The 20,484-nt window shown below is 33.2% G+C and overlaps 1 protein-coding gene across 3 annotated transcripts in view; it reads right to left on the bottom strand.

Moving 5' to 3' along the window:
• Positions 1-20,484, bottom strand: part of CSTF3 (cleavage stimulation factor subunit 3) — a 70,006-nt gene that overhangs the window by 21,810 nt on the left and 27,712 nt on the right. The window contains exon 3 of one of the 3 annotated variants that reach the window (XM_072791068.1): positions 18,536-18,667. The exons of the other annotated variants lie outside the window; for them this stretch is intronic. The gene's annotated coding sequence lies outside the window, so the exon portion shown is untranslated. The remainder of the gene's footprint in view (positions 1-18,535; positions 18,668-20,484) is intronic. 3 annotated transcript variants of the gene reach the window in all.

Below are 20,484 nucleotides of genomic sequence, written 5' to 3' on the forward strand. Positions count from 1 at the left end.
CCTGGAATTCAGCATGCCCTTTTAAGTTACAGATATTTTTCAGCTCAGGAGCTTTTTAAAAAATCATTTCCTCTTCCATCTGTTCCACTTCTTTTCTTTTAGAACTATTATACCCATTAGATCTCCTTGTTCTATCCTCAAAATCTGTTATTTTTACACTGTTTGAATTTTTGTTCTAGGTTTAAAACTATTTCTTCCACTAGATTTTCCAAGCCAATAATTTAGGTCTCCATGTTACCATTTTGGCCCATTTTTCAAAAATACTGCACTTTCAACATCACTGTGTTCATATTATTTTGTTGAAGTTATTGTCTCTCTCCTCTATTTTGTTAGGGCTTGTCCAGTTTTAGTTAGCACTCCTTTCTTGTTGCTGAATCCTTAGATGTGCAGCTGTTTTTTTTGTCTATTCACTGAAGCTTAGTGTTGGCAGACCAGGGTAGCTGACCCTTGACCTACTAGGACAGCTATGTAGCGGGTGTAGACAGCAAATAGGCTGTTAGTAGTCCTTGGACATAGATTCAGAAAGAAATCTTTGCTCAGGAGTAGGGAGGATTCAGCCTGCTGGTTCTGCTTCTTTTTGGTTTCTTGCAGGCCACGCTGATGTCAACATTCCTCTGGGAGTAGAAAGGCAGTTGAGGGGTTCCAAGTGTTTTTATGGGTCAGTTTCTTACTCTTTCCCTTAAGTTCTCCACGAGCCCTCCTTTTGAGGCAGTCATAAAATCCAAGGTTTCCTTGCATTCCCCTGCTTGTCTCAGAAGAGGTAAACAGTTGAGTTGAAAGTGGGAGTGAAGTAAATTAGTTCAAGTCACCAACTTCCCAGATGCAGACGACAAATTATATACAGTTATCACAATTGGCCAGGAAAACCAATATTCATAGAGAAAACTGGCCAAGAATATGAATAGGCAATTACCAGAAGATGCAAATGGTTAAAAAAATAATGTGTCAAACAAATACAAACTTCCAAAACGGGAGAAACAAAATAATAGATATCACTTTATACCAATTAGTATGGTAAAAGTTTAAAACGGGTATTAACACTACTGAAGTGGTTTGAGGAAAAGGGAGTTCATACACTGCTTATGGAAATATGAATTGTTATGGCGTTTATGGAAAGCCATTGGCAAAAACTGTTCAAAAAAATATATATATACCTTTTGACTTAACAATTCCATTCTCGGATCTACCCCACAGAAACAAAAACATCAGAATACAAAGTGTTGTACAAAGTTATTGACTGCTAACTTTGCAGCAACAAAAATAGTTAACAAATTAAAGGTCTATCAATAGGGAAATGGTTTAATAAAATATGATGCATCAAAATGATAGAATATTATATACCCATAAAATGAATTAAAGCTATAACAGATAACTTGGGAGAATTTCTGTAAGATTTTATTGAATGAAAAAATATTAAAATGTGTAGAATTCACTTTTATATAACAATGATAAAAAATAAATCTTGTTTGTACATATCTATATTTGTAGACAATTTTAGGAGCCCGGAGAAAATATGGTATACACACAAAGTTGATAATATTGTTACAGCAGAGTTCTACTATGGGTAGAAGGAAAAACAGACAAGAAAAGAGAGACAATACTTCAGGGACTGCACATATACGATTTCATTTATGTATTTAAATAGAAAAAAATCTATTTTTTTAATCTATTTTTGTGTAAGAAATGTAAACCAAAAAATCTGGCTTTTTTCTCTACATGAATTGGTCCTCTGTCTTGGATTATTTATTGCTTCAATTGGTATTACATTCAATACATGTAAGTAGAAAAACTATAGAATTCTCTGGTCTTGAATACCTGGTCACTGATTGTCATTCACTAATTCAACCAATAAATATTTGATAGCCCCTCACTAGAGCCTACACTGAGGGCATTAATATAGCAGCTGTAATCTAATTTCTTTGTAAATATTCAAATTTTAAAATATCAACCTGCTTTGGTAAAGCAGTGTGATAAAAATAAAAAGATTTTGATCACCTTGTATCAAATACTGAATTTTTCCCAGAATCCATGTTCCCACTTATAAAACAGGGATAAGTACATGTACTATAAAGTTTCCAAGGATTGAAAAGAAAGCATCTAGGCATTCCAGATGCATAAATCATACCAATTAATAAAATTATGAACTCAAGGAGTATAAACTTTTCATTACATATTCTCTAAACAGAGCTATATAAACCAAATAACCAAAAAGGGCAAGGTTTGTTATTATAATTGGCCCTAATTTGATAGAAAAGCAAAGGTTATGCTGCAGGTCATATTCAAATTCCATTTTGGTGAAAAACCAGCATAAGAACATGTGAATACCCTGCCCTTTGTCACACTACTAGTCCATTTTTCTTCTTTTAAACATTATGCTATGTTATTTACTAATTTACCTGAAAACATCTTATTTAGAAGTTAAATGTTCTTAATATTTATCATAGTTAATATAGGCTTGTACAGGAATCTACTTGATAAATTAATGAAAAAAATCTTTAAAAATTAATGTAAAATTCTAGATACTGCCTTGAACTTTGACATTAGAGATTATTGGATCTGCCATTAACCAATGAAAAGTGTCTCCATTTAATAAGCCCATTATATACATACACATGCTTTTACAAAGCTTACTAGAACTTGCTCATATCTTGCCTATTAAATGTTATGGGGGCACCTGGCTGACTCAATTGATAGAGTGACTCTTGATCTTGGGATCATGAGTTTGAGCCCCATGTTGGGGGCAGTTTACTTAAAAATAAATAAAAGCAATGTTATTTAATTTTGAAATGAAAATAACAGGGGCTCTTTAAAAAATTATCTTTCGCCTTCAGCTCTCAAACTTTTTTTTTTTTTTTTTTTTACGATAGTCACACACAGAGAAAGAAAGAGAGAGGCAGAGACACAGGCAGAGGGAGGAGCAGGCTCCATGCACTGGGAGCCCGACGTGGGATTCGATCCCGAGTCTCCAGGATCACGCCCTGGGCCAAAGGCAGGCGCCAAACAGCTGTGCCACCCAGGGATCCCTCTCAAACTTTAATGTACAAATAATCACCTTAGAAGTGTGGACTCCTGTTTGTTTGTTTTTTTTAAGATTTTATTTATTTATTCATGACAGACACAGAGAGAGAGAGAGAGAGAGAGAGAGAGGCGCAAAGACACAGGCTGAGGAAGAAGCAGACTCCATGCAGGGAGCCCCACGTGGGACTGGATCCCTGGTCTCCAGGATCACACCCTGGGCTGAAGGTGGCGCTAAACTGTTGAGCCACCCAGGCTGCCCTGGACTCCTGTTTTTTAACAGAAATCGCAACTTATCTTAATGCAGACTTTTAAAACTGGTTAGAAACATGCCAAAATATAAATAATGTATGTATTAGTGAGATGTTATGATTGTTCTTTCAAAATTTCTAATGTGGTTATTTTTATAACTAAAAAATTATAAGAAAAAATTAAGGATACTTTTTAGTATTTTTCTGATATATCTACTGTTTACCTTAAGAATGTCATACAATTACGATACTACTTTTTTAATGAATCATGAATTTTACCATGACATGAAAAGTTGTTGTGGAGGGAAAAGAATAAAAATTATCGGGGGTTATTGGGGTTACTGGTTATTTGGGGCAGAGTAAAACAAGTATAACATTGAATAAACATAAATCATCACTAACACTTTTGAACAATTCCTATTTCCAGTCCTTTCTTAATTTCCAGTTATTTCCCAAACATTCATTGAACATTGTCTTTTGGAACTATAACTATCCTCCGGTAAGTACTGGAAGTAATGATGACTTACAGCAGATTATTTAATTTTTTAAAATATAAGCTGGGTCAGACGAGGAAAAAAGTTTAATAAATCTTTGACCAACTGTGGTAATGTCCATTTTTAACAGTTTAACTATGCCCTTACCTGGAACATTTTTATATGGAAATTTAAAGGAGCCCCAATATTTACCTGTTCAAAATTAAATTAGTTTTTCCTGGCTAATGTTGGAACATTTTTCATAGTTCACTGAATACTTTAAAAGTTTGGTGTAAATGCCTATAAAACATTTTTCTTATCAAATAAACCTATATACGTCAATAGCATTTTGGCTTATTTCCTCAAATTCAATTTTTTTCTTATGCTTTGGGACAAGAAAACAAATCTCCTAACATCAGAATTTTAAAAAGAACATTATTTACAATATTTTCAATTATAATAATTAGTAACTGTGTAATTAATTTTAAGCAGCTCAAAAGCATTTGACAAATAAACCCAAACGACACGGTAACTATGAACATGCAAAACGATCCCTATATACTTTAAGTTTTTTATATAGTAACCAATTAAGAAAAGTCAGTGCTTATGGTTTTGTTTTTTAAGATTTTTATTTTTAAGTAGTCTCTATACCCAACGTGAGGCTCAAACTTACAACCCTGAGACCAGAAGTCGCATGCTCCACTGACTGAGACAGTGAGGTGCCCCAGTGCTTGTGTGTTAAGACACTACTGGGCTACCCAGCAGAGGCAGGGCTAGGCCTCATCTTAAGTGAATTTACATGGTAATTGCTTTTAATAAATGTGATGAATCAATAAATTAATTGTAAACCTGCTTTCCTAATTTGTTCCCTACATCTTTACCAAAGCAAAGTAGACACACTTTTTGTGGAATTTAAGACCATTTAAACTGAGTTCGAGCTACAGAAGTGGTCTCATTCTGCTTGTCTTAATTATCCAAAAAGTTTGGCCCCAATCCTAAAAGCTGTAAGCAAACATCATTTATTTTTTATTCATCTACTTTTCCCCACTGCTCTCCAATCTCAGATCCTGAAAAATACATGTTTAAGATTAAAGAATATAAGCAGTTTTTAAGGAATTTGGGAAACACTGAAGAGTAACACTTTAAGATAAACCAAGTTTTAAGTTGCTGGAGTAGCTGCAGAACATTCTCCTTTCCACCACCTAGTCCCAGTATCAGCAAGGGACTGTCTGCAATAAATTCATTTTTATTTCACAAATAAATATGTGCCTTGTGTGGTAGGTCATTTTCCAGCACTGGAGATAGAGTGGTGGATTAAACTAAGTTTTGTAACTCATGGAGTTCTATTTTAGTGAGTAAGTCACTAAAGAAACTAGGAAGTTTTAACTTTTTGTTCATCTGGTACTTATTTTTCCTACAACACGGTATTTTATCTAGAACTTACAACTTTCTACTACATGTAGTTATAAATGTATGCCTACATATACAGATTTAGATACACCTGTTCATGTCCCACAAATTTCAGTTCTCCAAGCACTTAAAATGTGTCACAGAAATAATATATTATTAAATGAGTGGAAGGTATAGGCCACTGTTACAGTCTTATTATGACTGAAATTAAAATGTGCTAAGCAAAAATAGGATTATCTTCAGTTCTAGATTAAGTTTATGTTCATGTTAATACTTCATACTAACCAGACTAAGTATTAATTGACCTTCCACTTTTCTGAACCAACTAAAGTCATCTTTACTGTGTGCACAGGATTTACCAAGTGGATACAAGAATAAGAAACTGATCTCTATTAAAGAGCTTGTAATCTACTTGGACAAATAAAAGTAATTATTGGAAAGAACACAAGACTAACTTTCAATTATTTTGTATCTGTCCCATGTCCTATAAAATTCAGAGGAAGATGAGTTCCATGCAAACTGGAGTTACCAAGGGAAGTTTCACTAAGCAGGTAGAATCTAGGGCATTAATGAGGAAAAAACGTTTGTGTAAATCAGTGACAGGAGTTTCTGGAATTTTCTGTCGAATTGCCAAGACATACATCCACATAAGAATGAACATGTACTGGGAAAGCAGTTTGGCTAATTGTAGTAGAGGTGCACTTTACAAAGGGCCTAAAAAACTAAGTAGAGTTTAAATCTGATGCACACAAAAAAATGGATGTCACCCAATAAGGAATGTACAGAAACTACGGCTCATCGGTAGTAGGGTGGGAGGTGCAGGCTGAGGAAGACTGAGGTGGCTTTCGTGCTACGGAATGAAGCAAGCAGGCACTAGCTGACAGAATAATTGCTAAGAGACTGTTGCTGTCATCCTTAAGTGGGGTAACAGTAGCCTGAACTTGAAGGAGGGGAAATAGGAGGAGAAAACCAGTTTTTTTTTCATGAGAACAAAAAAATATTGATAAGTTGCTGTAAAATTTACTTTTTATTAGATTAAAATGAGATGACAATAAAATGGTACCTGAGTACAAACAATTTAAGATTAAGAGACAAGGTATTTGTTTTTAAATCAGACTGAGGATTAAGGAATCTGTATTCTAGTCACTTGTTTTAAAGGAATATATACATACCAGGATATATAATTAGGTATATTCCCTAAAAGCAAAGAATATACATAAGCAAAGAGTAATTTCTAAAAAATATGCATTACCAGGCAGAGAAAAAGAACAGAACTCTGAAGAATACATAAGATGAGAAAAAAAGGACAAAATCACATCAAAGTCAAAGGACATTATAAGAGAACTGGTGAACAGAAGGATATGCAGGTCGATGGAATGGAGTAACAAAGATCAGTAGAACTGGTAATAAAAGTTACTGCTTAACGGGGCACCTGGGTGGCTCAGCGGTTTAGCGCCTGCCTTGGGCCCAGAATGTGATCCTGGGGTCCTGGCATCAAGTCCCACATCAGGCTCCCTGCATGAAGCCTGCTTCTCCCTCTGCCTCTCTATGTCTCTCATGAATAAATAAATAAAATCTTTTAAAAAAGGTTATTGCTTATCTATTACAAATTTAAATTTAAAAGTTGGATTCAATTTCTTAGAAGTTGAAATCAATGACAAAATGCTGCTTATACTAGCAGCATCTTTACTTAATAAATTAAGCACTACTTAATTGCTTAATTAAGCACTACTCTAATAAAAGTGTGTATATATATGTATGTATATATATATTAATTCATTTAATCCTAGAACACTAGTCAAGTAAATAAAATATGATTGTATTGTTGTTACTTAAAGATGCGAAAACTGAGGCACAGGAAGGTTTAGTAACTTGCACATGATTGCACAACTGAGCTCTTAGTGACTACACTGTATACTGCTCTTTAGCAAGATATAAGTATGAGGATATTCACTGAAAGATTGCTTCTAATACAGAAATTTGGAAACGTAAATGACCAAAGGCAGAATGACTAAGTAAATTATGCTTTGTCTAAACCAGTGGGATAGGATATACATACATAAAATAATGATGTAGATTTATTTAATACTAAATAAAAATACCTGCAATATACTATAGGTGGAATTTTAAAAATATATACACATTTTGTATGTTTACCCATCCATCTATCCTCCTCAACTGCAATCTAGAGTGCAAGAGACATAAATTAAGGAGAAATGTACACAAAATTGTTACCAAAACTGTTATCAATGGGAAAATTGAGGTTTGTCTCAGTTACGTATTTCCCTAGCACATTTTCTATAACACAATTTTACTGCAGTAAAGAGAGTTGGGTTTTTTGTTTTTTTTTTTTTAAGAAAAAAAATCATAGTTGATTTGGGGCAGTAAATTGTTCTGAGTAGTTTATTGGTATCTTTTCACTAGTTATAAACATCTCCATTTCAGATTCATTTTTACATGCTCTGAAATTCTCAGGGCTACAAAGCTAAAAAAGTTAAATAATTGATAGGTAAACACGCAAAACAGATTTCAATCAATACCATCAAAGGTAAAACTTTCACCTAACTTTGATTTTGCTCCAACTTACAGGGTATCTGCCAAAACTACCACTTGACATCTATAGGCATGGCCTATTTTACTTAATGTCTAAATTCTTTGCTTCCAGTAAAAATATTTTGTCAACCTTATGGCAAACATTTTTCAAAAATATCCTTTAAATTTTGAGTAAGGAAAAAGAGCAGGATATTTTAGTTTTTGAGAAAAGTAGTTTGGTCTTAAGTATCAAAAATTACTAATTATCAGGCAGCCCCGGTGGCACAGCGGTTTAGCGCCGCCTGCAGCCTGGGGCATGATCCTGGAGACCCTGGATCGAGTTCCATGTCAGGCTCTCTACATGGAGCCTGCTTCTCCCTCTGCCTGTGTCTCTGCCTCTCTCTCTCTGCATTTCTATGAATAAATAAAATCTTTAAAAAAAAATTACTAATTATCAATGGGCTAATTGGTTTGCTACTCTAGCTCCATTTTGCCACCTCCATCATTCCTTCAAAATTACTTTGTGGTTCAACAGTACAGTAGGGGCACCTGGGTGGCTCAGTCAGTTAAGCATCTGACTCTTGATTTCTGTTCAGGTCATGATCTCACAGTTGTGAGGCTGAGCGAACCCTGCATCAAGCTCCATGCTGGCTGTGGCACCTGCTTAAGATTTTCTCTTCCTCTCCCTGGACCCCTCCCCACTCATACTTTTTTAAAAGAAACCAAAAAAACTCAAAACAAACAAAAAATCCAGTACATTAAAATTGAGAATGAGAAATATGGAAATATGAACAATAATTTGAGATCTTTGAGCTAGTAGGAATGTCAGAAAACCAAGTTTATAAGCTACTGATCTCAAAAATAGCATCAAATCCAAAATGCTGTGCAATTGTGTAATGCTTCAGCAGATGTATTGATTCACTTCCCTCAAAGGTCTAACAGTTTCTTTTCAATCCATATAAATATTGTTTTCTATGCTACCTTAATTTTCAGCTTTTACGAATTGTCCTCTTAATAAAATGAAAACCTTTCCAGGCATACTTAAAATACTATTCAGTAACATAATTTCACAAGAACTTTATGTATCACCTTAGAAAGTATCTCACTCCATTCTCATTTGCTGAGTTACTCTTCCATGAGTATAGTCATACAATTTTATTTTTTAACGTATGGAGTAGGATTTTTCTATTCAGTAATTTCTACACTCAACATGGGGCTCAAACTCAGGACCCCAAGACTAACTCACATGCTCTTCCGACTGAGTCAGGCATCCCTGGAGGGGAAAATTTTTGAAGTGGAAGACCATTTACTGAAAACTTTTTACAATTCTTTCTTACTATACTTTCCCCTACATTTGCAATTTTATGAATTGAGAATTGCTATTTTAAAAAATTAATAATTGAATTATCATTGGACAAAAGCCATATTTTAGTCACTCCTCTACTGTGAATCATTCTAGTTTCACTAATCAATTTCTTTCCCATTTTGATAGATTCATGAGAAAACGATTCCGCTTGCAATTTTTTTTTTCCGCTTGCAATTTTCAATGGCATCATAAACTTTTCATTTCCTTGGCATTGATTATATGCTTTTACATTGCTAAATCGAGTATAACATTGATAAAGGTATGTAGTATCATGGGTAATACTTTATCTGGATTTTCTGAAAATCACTTCTGGAAAAGCAAGATTAAGCTTCCATAATGAAGTGGATACAAATTTAGTAGATTGCATTTCTCTACTTTTTGAGCAACTTGCCTACTTTTCAATTTCCTTATCAACACAAGATTCAAGAATGTGGAAAAAATCCATTTCCTCATTATACAAAATTTAGTGTATTCCTCAGACTAAAATATTACATTTTTAATCAATGCTTCTATTCAAATATTCTAATTTTAGATCAGAAATAATTAAATTCTGCAACTCTGCCCTCCATATCCAGACATTTGGTGTTTATCCAAAACACCAGAACCAACATTTGTATTATGACCCAATTTTAGTTTTCTCAATCCTACATAGTTATTAAAATGACCTAATTCCAAGTTGCATTTAAGAATACGCTCACCAAATAATCTCTTAATCATCTTTTCCACCAAATTTCCACATTTATTTAATCTTTTTCCTCTCTATTCTTGGGCAAACTATACACTGGCCATTCTCATTAAAATTCAGAAGCAATTTACCTGGCTTATTTGAAAGATCATGCCAACAACCTTTGATAGTGAAATGCCAATTCTAAAGAGTTAATCTGAAGAAATTATACAAGTAAAAGTATTTAAATAAAATCCTATTTGTTAAGTTTCTTTCTTTTTTGTGTGTGTAAGTTTCTTATAAAGCAAAAAACTGGAAACAATACAATGTACAACAAAGGACTGGTTAAATAGCACATTATCTAGAATGGATTACTTTGATTATTTAAAAGCAATTTGGTATAAGACAGACAAAAATATGCTACCATGTGGAAAACCTAAGTTGCAAAAATTCTTAAGATTTTATAGATAGCTACATCTTGAGAGCTAACAGTAGTGTCAGGTAGTGGGAATACGATTTTCCCCCTTTGTACTTAAATTCTTCTGCAATAAACAGGTATTGTATTGTATTACTCCTTTATAAAAGAAAAATAGGAGTTTTATTTTCCCTTTTAAATAATGACAAATTCACTTTTCCTCTCATTTCTCTTAACTTCCATTCCTTTGATGCCACTTCATTATGCTTGTCTTTTAAAATTCAACCATTTAATCAACACTTTTATTCACCCACATATTTAGCTTTAGTGACAACTGTGTAAAGAAAGCCTGCTGTAACTATTTTTTTCAATATTCCATTGGCTTATCTGAAAACAAATGAGTCAACATCATAAAAAAAATCCCACAAAGGCACTGACTTTCATCAGTTTATTTCACAGCACCTACAAAGTGCCTACATAGAACATTCAATAAACAGTTGCCCTATCAATGTGGGTATATTTATCATTGATTGCATATTCAAAGTTAGCTTGTGGAATTAATATTATACTAACTCAAATACCTATGAAAATGTAAAAATATAAATGAATAACTTTTATAAAAAGCTATGAGTTCTATAACTCTTGTTGAAACATTAACTGAAAAACCCCACCTTAATAAAATGGCTTAGAAAGATTATAGTGTCAGTCAATTTAGAATAACAATTTTATAAAATAAAGACTGATTAAAATGATATTATGGATTTTGAAAGTAGATTTTCACATGGTTTAAACTCCATGCAAACACCCAAATCAATTTTTTAATTCTCTTAAATGAAGTTTTTATTTCCCATGTAGCACTGCTTCAAATAACCACCGGAAAGATGAGAAATTGGGACTCCGAAAGTGAGATTTTAACAGTAGACATAACTAACAAATTATCTTTATGAAAATCAAAGGAATAGTTCAGGTAAAAACAATATTAAGTTCTATAAAGAATCATGGAATAAGATTGAGACCTAAAACTTCTCTGTGATGGACAATTCCAAAATTCAAATTCTGATTCTATTTTAATAAGTCCTACTTTAAAATTTTAAGTATTTATTATCTCCAGAATATTTATAAAATAACCTAACAGGTACTTAAATTTAAAAACTTTTTTCCTTACTACCTAAGTTCCTAAGTACCTTTCTCCAAGCAGGCCTATAAAGGCTTAACAAAAGTATGCCCTATTTTGTAAGCAATTTGATTTATAGAGTTTGAAATGTTTGGCTTATGTTTTACATTTTAGGTCCTCTAAAGATATGTTTATGGGAACATTTTCTAAAGTGATATCGCCAAAAATAAAGAATTAAGCTCAAATTCTATATGGAATACTGCCATTAGGTTTCAGTAGACAAGAACGAAGGATTATACTGACATTTCTGCTATAAAAAACCAGACCCTCACAGTGCTGTTATTTATTTTTATGTTTGTTTATATATTTAAAAAAAAGCTGAATAGCAAGCTCTGGATCAAGGTAATATTTTAGCTTATATATGAAATCTAGAGGAAGGTTCCTCTCATCTAATAAACAGATGGCCATGCTTTCTAGTGGATTCTAACATACACAGGTCTAATTTTGTCCAGACTTTATGTTACAAGTTAGTGTAGCTGTCAGATTATCAAAATCTGTGACATGTAAAAAGTAATAGGAAAATAAGTTTCCTACTGCCCAGTTTCTCTAAGAAGCTGAGCTGACAGCCCTTTTCTAACCACTACCTAAACCTGAGGAAAGAGGCTAGAGACAAGACCATTGCCTCCCGCCCCTGCCATTCCTCTCATCAAGCAATATCCACACAAACAAGGCCTAAAATAATGTAGGGATGAACTTCCAAAATGCTACATTTGAGATACATTGTTGGATAGGAGGGTATGCATGTTGGAAATCCAGATTTTACAAGTGTTTAACTACCTCACTATTGGGAAAACTAGTTTAAAAACGTTTACTGTTAATAAACAAAATGTTTCATGTTAGGTAGTACAAATTAATCCATATATAAAATTCACTTCAAAGCGCTTTCTATAATTTTTTAAAGTGCCCTCATAATTTTGAAGCCTGTTGTTAATATCTCAAGGGACACCTGGGTGGTTCAGCAGTTGAGCGCCTGCCTCCGGCCCAGGACGTGATCCTGGAGTCCCGGGATCGAATCCCACATCAGGCTTCCTGCATGGAGTCTGCTTCTTCTTTCTCTGCCTATGCCTCTCTCTGTGTATCTCTCATGAATAAATAAATAAAATCTTTTAAAAAATAATAATAGCTCAAGAAAATTTATACTGTGAATCAAGATTTTCTTCACAAATATTTTATAGTAAGTCAATTAAGGGGGAAAAAGTACCTAGCAAAAGAAGTACTTGAAGTACTACTTAAAACTATTATCATTACATTTTCTTCTCATGTCTTCCTAATATTGAGTTGCAAGAATATAGAAAGCTCAAGACATGTGAGAAAAATAACTTGTGAACACAAGATTTAAATGGCAAATTGTAAGTTTGATCAACTAAATGAAAATCTAAGCACAGAACATGTATTTTAAAGCAAAGTATTGAGAGTTAAGTCAAGAACACCAAAATAACAAAGAGAAATATTGGTTTTTGGGACAGCCCAGGTGGCTCAGCAGTTTAGCGCCGCTGCCTTTGGCCCGGATGTGATCCTAGAGACCCGGGATCAAGTCCCATGTCGGGCTCCCTGCATGGAGCCTGCTTCTCCCTCTGCCTGTGTCTCTGCCTCTCTTTCTGTCTCTCTATGTCTCTTGTGAATAAATAAAAACTTTTTTTTTAATTTTTTATTTATTTATGATAGTCATACAGAGAGAAAGAGAGAGAGGCAGAGACACAGGCAGAGGGAGAAGCAGGCTCCATGCACCGGGAGCCTGACGTGGGATTTGATCCCGGGTCCCCAGGATCGCGCCCTGGGCCAAAGGCAGGCGCCAAACCGCTGCGCCACCCAGGGATCCCAACTTTTTTTTTTTTAAAGAAAAAAAAAGAGAGAGAGAAATATTGGTTTTTCATCATAGGGCATATTTATCTTTTCTTGGAATGTGACACCGAGAACATAAATAAGGAGAGCATACTATTTAAAGATTATGACAAAATTACTTCAACTTTTAAACAGCAAATTGTGAGGTATCCCTTCTATAATATATAGGTTTCTGCAAATAAAAAGCAAAACAGAAAAATGTGGTAAAAGTATCAGAGCTTAAAAAGAAATCCAGTCTTTCAACATGCAAACATGCTCAATCTCATTCATAAGAGAAATGCAAATGAAAACCACAGAGCTTATTTACTTATACTGACAAAAGTTTTAAACTGTAATAAGATTGTATATTAAGAAGATCTGAGGAAGTTGAGTTTTTTCAAGGAATATCAATTGTATTTTAAATTTTTACAAATTCTGCAGGGAAGGAATGTGGATATAGAGAATTCAAAAAAATCCAACATACTCTCTGATCCAGCAATTCCTCATCTAGAAACACTCTACAACATACTCACACATAGGAAATGACATGTAGAAAGACATTCAATGCAGTAATGTTCATATTAAAACAAGTCTGGGAAGAGCCAAACACCCCTCTGTAAAACATAATAACTTTAAAAATTCACTTTGTTAAGCAACAAAGAAAGAAAAGCAAGGTGCACAATAAAAGGCAATTATTCATGTAAAAGCAGAAGACAAAAATACGGGCTGAGCATTTGTCACTGAGGAGAGGACGGATGACTCACGGACAGGTAGGTGAAAAACATTTCACTGTAGGTCCCTTTAGTATCTTGGATTTCTGAACCATATTTTTAAATAATATATATGTATTTTAAAACTCTAAACCAACCCTCCAAATACTCTAAAAAGACATGGGATATGTATTATGCACACAGAAATTACAATCTTCCGATTTATTTTTGATTTTTTAAAATTAAATAATAAGTAAGCTCTATATCCAGCATGAGACGTGAACTTACGACCCTGAGAACAAGAGTCGGATGTTCTACCAACTGAGCAGCCAGGCAGAAATCAGATGTATAATACTGTTAAATTAACAATATATTCAAAGCAGGACTTTTGCAACTTCAAAACACTCAAAAGAATTTAAGCATTTTAAAAAGAAATCTATCTCAAACTGATAAAGTACTACCATACAAATTTAACTCAGATAATTTTCAAACCTAAAAATGAGTATCAACTAAAGAAATAAGACATTAGTATAACTCAAGATTAAAGTGTTTTATAAGGTATGAGTAACATTTTATTATTGGAATGATTATATATGGGTAAAAATAGGAGTCAACACAAACTGTTGAACACACACTTCATAAACTTCAAGCACTAAAGTGATGAAATAAGATCTACCAAATTTATTTTATAAATATAATAAAATTCCTAATTGCTTTCTTCTTTAAAAGTGAAACTAAAAATATACTATTAATTACAATTCTAATAAAGGCCCATTCACTTATGAGAACTTTCATTAGAACGGAGTGAATTTGGGGGAGAAAACTAAAGAAAACAAATATTTATGGTAACCGGATGGATACTATTATTTTTAAGCTTGAGGAAATTGTATATAACTGGAAATGTCCAAAATTATTATCTTTGACAATGCCATTGTTTTTATTAACCTTGCCTAGAATTTTTGTATCCCCATATTTTTCTGTATGTAGAACTTTGACAGCTATTTTCTTTCAGAATATTAAAGAGGCAATTCCAAGGTCTTCTGGCTTCCATTGTTGTTGGGAAGTTGCCAATCAATCTGCATTCATCTGGTCCTTTGACTTTTTGTATATTGTGGCTTCTGCAATTTTGTCTTGTTTTCTATGGTTGCATTTTCATGTGACTAGGTGGGAAGTTTTTTCTTTTTTAACTACTTGGGATCCATTGAGCATACTCAATCTGTTGAATTCTTTAATTCTGGAAAATTAGTATGTGTATCTTCAAATTGTGCTTCTGAAACTTCCAATTAAACACATTTTCACTCTATGCTTTGTGGCTCTTAATCCTCTTTCATATTTCCTATCTCGCGGTCTCTTTAAACTCTAATCTGGATTTCTTCTATTCTCTTTAGTGTGTCTAATCTGTTTTAACTCAATTCAACCTTAAACGAAGTCTTTGCAGATCTGTTTCTGCTATGTGTGATTTCCTTTCATGCTGTTTTTAACAACTGAAATCCTTCTCCTTGGAAAAATATTTGTGGAGATTCTTTTGCAACTTATGATGAAGGTACATTCTTCCAGAAAGGGTATGAGTAAACTTATCAGTTTCTTAAGAGCCTAAATTCAGGTTGAGTCCACCTTTATGGATTTTTGTGGGGTTTTTTTGTTGTTGTTGAAACATCAAAAAAAAAAAAAAAGAAAAGAAAAAAAAAAAAAACACCAAGTGCTTATTTATTTGAACCACAAATCCATGCAAGGAACAACTCAGCGTTATAACTTATCAGGGCTTCTCCATTCCACTCTACTCAGGATCACAACGCTCAAGGCTTTGACTTTTGTTGCCGGAGCTTAGAAGCATTCAAAATTGCAGCTTGCATTCTCCTGGTGTGCAAAGATTCTCAGGGTAAAAACAACTGAGGTACTTTGCTTATCTCCCAGTGTTCCTATTTTTGTTTTTCTGTATTTGTTTCCCAATGTTTTTGGCCTGGCAATTCCTTACTATACTATCAAATCTTCAATAAGGCTTTTAAGATGATTTTCAAACTCAGTCCAGTAGTTTTAGTTGCTAATGGAGAGTAACCAAGCTCACCATACTATCCAAGTCTTCAACGTATTTTTCTTAAACATCTAGCATTCAAAAAACTTGGGAAAAAATTTTGTAGCAAACTATCTTGAAAAGTAACTTAACTTTAAAATCCAATGTTCATTGAGACACTAAATCCCAAAGGTTAAAAAAAAATACAGAATTAAACTAACCAAAATATATTTCCTATTATTACACAATTCCCAAGTTAAGTGTCACTCATCCTCACTTTACGAATCCAGCAATTTAAGTTTACCTTTAATGTCTGCTATGCCTAAGTAAGTGAAGCTTGGGTGAAAATTAGAAGAACAAAAAGTAAAATGATAAATAATATTTTTTTGATAAATAATACTTAACACAGAATATATGTAATATAATATTTTATAGACAAAAGCTAGAGTAATTCATCTTTTATATTTGTTTTTAAAAACAAATCTATTTAAAGCTAGGTTTATGGATTAAAATAAGTATTTGTATATGTTAGTAATATTTAATACTTTAATATTAATATATTTTTAATATTTGCAAAAAATTCCCACTCATCAATCAGATGTTGGGATTGTGTCAATGTTGTCAATGTTAGTCAAAGCTGTGAAAGGGGGAGGGAAAGAAGTAGACTGTTTACACTTTACTAATACAACAAAACTATCTGAAATCGATAAATCAACATGTGAAAATAAAAGTTTTAACTTCATATAAATGTCTCAGAAATTTCACTTCAACATAATACTGCTAAAACTTTATTATAACTAGTGGGGCACTTATCTTACACCAGGTTTTAAAATTTTATCTGAAACTAAATCACAACCAATTTTTTTTAAAGTTACTTCAAAATGGCAGGTATATTAGTAATGCCCTTTGAGTAATTTTTAAAAAACACTTTGTGTTATACATCAAGGTAACTCTAAATGTCATTGAAGCTTATTATACAATACCTAAATATCTGGGGGTATCAAACAAAAACACTACCTTTGTATTTTTAGAAAAACCATAAGTACATTTTTTTTCGGAAGTATATTTTTTAACCTGTTAACAGGAAAGCTACTGGATTTTTAATTTTATAAAAAATAATACATTGTCATAAGTTGGTACCATACTCTAATCCTTACAAATTAAAATTCAAAGGGTATGTGGGTGGCTCAGTGAGTTAAACAGCTACCTTAGGCTCAAGTCATAATCCCAGAATCCTGGGATCAGGAGTGCATTGGGCTCTCTGCTCAGTAGTCTGCTTCTCCCTCTTTCTGTCCCTACCCCAACTTGTGCTCTCAAATAAAATCTTTTAAAAAAATTGTATTCTGGTATTATAAACTGATAATTTCAATTTTACTTCCCACTGCAATATTTCATCCAACAAATATATATATATATATTTTAAGATTTTATTGATTTATTCATGAGAGACAGAGAGAGACACACAGAGAGGCAGAGACACAGGCAGAGGGAGAATCAGGCTCCATGCAGGGAGCCCAACATGGGACTTGATCCCAGCCAGGTCTACAGGATCACACCCTGGGCTGAAGGCTGCACCACTGAGCCACCCGGGCTGCCCTCATCCAACAAATTAATATAGAGTGCCACTATGTGTCAAGCCTTGTTCTCAGTTTCTGAAATATATCAGAGTACAAAAGACAAATTATAAGCATAATAGGTAAACTGTTCAATATATTAGGAAATGATTAAGTATTTCAGGTGAAAAAAATAGAGGAAAGATGAAGTTTTGACAAGATGGGAATTGAGCAGCAATTTTTAATTCAGTAGCCACAGCAGATCTCACAGAGAAGACAACACTTTGGTCTTGAAGACTGAGAACTTAGTTAAGCAGCTACCTGGATAAATACTTTTAAAGCAGACAAGAGTTAATTTGTAAAGAAAACCTTGGAGATGGGAATATGTCCAGAACATTTAAGGAGGCCCGGGAGACTGAAGAAATGTTACTATGTGAATAGTAAAGATAATATAAAGCTACCAAATACAAAATTTTATACTTAATCTGGCATCCCAGTATTTATTCCTAATTAAAAACTAATCAATCTATCAGATTTTGACTAAGAAATAACTAATTCTTAAACATAAAATTTACAAACATGAACTCAGTTAAAATGTATGAATTTTTATTAGTATATCAATTTCCAATTGGAAGAGAACACTGATTGTTAAAGATTCCAGAAAGTAGGGATCCCTGGGTGGCGCAGCGGTTTAGCGCCTGCCTTTGGCCCAGGGCGCGATCCTGGAGACCCGGGATCGAATCCCACGTCAGGCTCCCGGTGCATGGAGCCTGCTTCTCCCTCTGCCTATGTCTCTGCCTCTCTCTCTCTCTCTGTGACTATCATAAATAAATAAATAAATAATTAAAAAATTAAAAAAAAAAAAAAAAAAAGATTCCAGAAAGTAGCCAAAACCAGTCAAGAACCAGAATTCACTAATTCAGTAATCAAAGTTCCAGTATAATTCTCAATTACTCTTATAGCTATAAGAACACTATTTCATGTAATACCTTTCTAATATAACTTATCATTACATCAATAATTCTTATTAATACTTCCTTCCTCATTAACATGTTGCAGTGGGTAGACAATATTTCCACCCTAAGAGATTTTTATACTTTACAAAAATTTGAAAATTTAGAAACTGGAATAGATATTTACCAAAAAAAGATGTTTGGAAACCAGCTCTTGTGCTTTATTTTTATCCAGTCTTTATGTATTCCAAAAATATTTATAAGACATCAGGCTATTAGTTCCAGGGTTCTCCTCAAAACGAAGTTTCAATCTTTGATACTAAACAAAAGTATAAGGGACATTTTAAAAATCTTGGTTAATTGTCCTTTTGGTACAATTGTCCCTTTTAGTGCACACTTGCACACTAACCTCTGTTTAACCAATCTGGAAATCATGTTACTGAGTAAACTAGACACCGGTATGTGGTGTCCTAGGAGAGGCATTTAATAAAAACAGGTTTTACTTATGGTGAAAACTTTTCTAGGAATCAAACTGTTTAAAGCAACCACTTAGGTTTTATCTACCTATAAAAAAATAACTAGTTTCTACCTTTGAAAAGGCTTTTCTTTCCCCCAAAAGAAGTCTGGCCAATTGTTACATTTTCCTCAATCTGAAGGCAATTTCAGGGAATAAAGGGTCTTATAGCTTCTTAATTCTATTAGTTTCTAAGACTGAAATGCCAAGTAAAAATGAAACCAAAAGACGATTTCTAACCAACATGTATTTTTCTTTGAAAAGTAAAAAACAAACTTCCAGTTAACATCTAAATTTATGTAGGCATGGACTTAAAACAATAGCCCAGTATTATGTTCTCTCAACTTGCTATTTTCCTAGAGCAAAATTATATTCACATTATTTTACCCATTATAAAGTTTCAGATATTCAAGCTTTTTCTCCATTTCTATTTCCTAACAGCTTGGGTGCAATTATTAACTATCAAGCTCCTATGTTTTTGTAACTAAGAAATACTTCATGTAATAGTCACAAGTCATCTGTTTGAAATAGTGGGAAGGACTAGAAGCAAAATTCAGCTTATCAACTATTAAGTGGTTTCAACTGCTCAAATAAAGCAATGTTCTTTTTTTCTTGCCTCTATTGAGACAGAACTAGTGGTTCCCTTTGCCAGGGATTCACAAATTTCAGGCCTGTTGATAAGTCTTGCTGCCATAGATTTCCTGGAACAATCCTCACATATTGTTTTCTCTATCATAGCACCCAACAGCCATCTTATAATTTTTCTATACCGAAATGTAAACTTGTTCACTGAGATGTTCATAGCACCTTGGTGTCTAGCATGCATTTATTCAGTAGATACTTGAAAGTTAATTCCCCTATTTTCTCCTGACACATGAAGTGAAAGCAAGAACCTGAAGCAATGTATTTGATGACTTTTTTGAGAACCTATCAACAGTCAACTGTAGTACAGAAAAAATAGTTTAACACTTTGGGAAATTAATACAATGCAGGCAAATACATCAATACATATCTATTAAGTCTTCATTCTAGTAAACATCCCCAATTTTAAGGTACTTTTAAAGACTCCATATATAAAATTACTTGCCAAAAGGATTTGCTAATAAAATTTTGCATATTTTAATCTGCATAGAATCTGATAAAAGTTAAACTGATTATACTTTTCTCCCTATTAAAAATGATTATCACTGAATACACTGAAGTGAGTTTCTATGGTTCAATTATGAAATTTAGAATTGCAAAATTATTTTATAGGCAAATAATCTGAATTTTTACATTTCATCATAATGGTTTATTTAGGATCAATTGAGCAGTACCAGGAAGTTGAATAAAAAGATATTTCAGTATTCAGTGACATAGACTGGAGATGTATCAAAAATATCTTAACCTTCTGAGTCTGATAAACCATAAATTATAAATAACTTGAAATGTTGGTCCAGCTTCAATAACTAAGACTTTCCTATTAAATATAGGAGCCAAGATCCTCTTTCACAACTTTTTAAAAGGAGCACTAAATATTGTTGTGCCCTTTACAATTTTTCATTTTTATTTTCATGAAGTTTTTCATAATTTCAAATATTTTAAAGATTTCCCCTCCAAAAACACCCAAACACACACACACC

Source organism: Canis lupus, chromosome 21 (genome assembly GCF_048164855.1).
Source record: "Canis lupus baileyi chromosome 21, mCanLup2.hap1, whole genome shotgun sequence".
In the NCBI taxonomy this organism is placed as follows: Eukaryota; Metazoa; Chordata; class Mammalia; order Carnivora; family Canidae; genus Canis; species Canis lupus.